General features: G+C 48.9%; 1 pseudogene; it reads right to left on the reverse strand.

Moving 5' to 3' along the window:
• Positions 1 to 295: 295 nt before the first annotated feature.
• Positions 296 to 1,542, reverse strand: LOC129200709 (probable G-protein coupled receptor 19; annotated as a pseudogene).
• Positions 1,543 to 1,787: the final 245 nt, after the last annotated feature.

A 1,787-nucleotide genomic window follows, 5' to 3' on the forward strand; every position in this document is an offset into this window, starting at 1 on the left:
TATAAACAGCAGTGGTTGCCCTTTCCCTTTTTCCCCTACGTACTCATAGTGTAAGGGCTTTTCTCTGTTTTGGAACAAAGTTACGCTCGTGATTCAGGCAGAGTGTTCCACAGAGTGGAACGTAACCGAAAGGAAAAGGACTGGACACATCAAAACCAACGCATTTAATAAAATAAAACATCTGTTTTTCTTCCCTAAAAGTTGCATTAAAACCTGTAACTATACTTGGTTCAACACCGAGAGAAAGCTCCTTCTTGTGCGGGAACGTAGGAAATTTTCAAAGCAATGAATCCGACTAGACAAATGTATTTGGGAGATTGGACTGAATAGGCCATGCAAGCTTTTTTCCTTTGCTTCTCTGTTAAAAGCCTCATAGACGGAGTCTTTTGGTGACCGTTTTGGCCGGAAGCTGGAACTTCCGCGATCCCAACGTGATTTTTCTTGGCTATCCTGGAACTGGTGGTGATGGTGTACCGCATTGCTTCTGTAGCATTTCATGGCGGACATGCAAAAAAGTCTCTTCTCCCTCTTCTGAAGTTGGCATTGTAGATGGAGTAGATGGTTGGCTTTGAGGCTGAAGAACTGAACGAGATCCAAGTGATGCCAGGAAAACCAAGGACTTGTTCTGTAGTCTGTTTCCTGCGGGTGCCACAGCTGGACCACGTAAAAAGGGAGCCAGGACAGAGAAACACCGAGTTTAACATCAGGAACATCTTGATGGTTTCACCTTGGTTCTTGGGACAATATTCATTGTCCTCCTGACAGTCATGCCATCGGTGCCAAATCTCCAAATGTGCTTGATGACCTTCTGGTAGAAGAGCATAATGGCGATGGATGGGATCAGCAAGACCACCAAGAGGTGGATGATACTGTAGGCAGCTCCTTCCCAAGAAGTGGGGAGAAAAAGTTGCAGTGGTCGTGCTGTCGAGCCATAGAAAAAGAAGACCGGTGATGCCAATGCAGCCTCAAAGAGCCAAGAGGCCAGAATCATTTTCTTGGCTTTCTCTCGGAACACTTTGAAGCTCAGGGGTAGACGATAGCGTAGAACCGATCCACGCATATGGAGAGGAGCACGTACATCTGGACGCCAGGGTGAGGTACTGTATGTACCTTACCACTTCACCAGCTTGCACATTCACGTTCCCCAGCGGCCACCTGCCATAGGTAAACTGGAGCAGCACGAAGGGCCACGCTTGCGACGCTGCTGAGAAGGTCTGCGCAAGCCATGGAGACGACAAAATAGTTGGTGGTGGATTGTGTCCTCCTGCTCCTGCGGATCACTAAGCAAACGAGGGAGTTTCCAAAGATGGAAACCAGCCACAACGCTCCCAAAACCATGCCGGCTACTGCAATTTCCCCCGGCTCAGGTCATACTGCAAGACAGTGTGGTTTCCTGCTTGAGCTGGGCCCTATGGCTGACTCTGTCATCTCGTAGCCAGCTGGAGGTTGGAGGTTTCGGGGTCGCTCTTGTTCTGCAGCAGGAGCAGTAAAGTTGGGAGGAAGAAAAGGACCGCTGCTGTTATCCATGCTGTGGGCAAACATGGCCACCTCTTTTGCTCAGGCTGCATGAGAAGAGAGAAAAAAGAGAAGAGAAGAGAAGAGAGGTTATCTTTAACAAGTATGTGTGAAACACCTTCCTTAGCAATGAGAAGTACTTGTAAGTCGTTGTGTTGGTTTGCATGGCAAGGTTTTGGTAGTGGGGGGGCTGCAGGGGTGGCTTCTGTGAGAAGCTGCTGGAAGCTCCCCCTGTGTCTGACAGAGCTAATGCCAGCGGCTCCAAGATGGAC

The sequence above is a fragment of the Grus americana genome, unplaced genomic scaffold, assembly GCF_028858705.1.
Source record: "Grus americana isolate bGruAme1 unplaced genomic scaffold, bGruAme1.mat scaffold_424, whole genome shotgun sequence".
Classification (NCBI taxonomy): Eukaryota; Metazoa; Chordata; class Aves; order Gruiformes; family Gruidae; genus Grus; species Grus americana.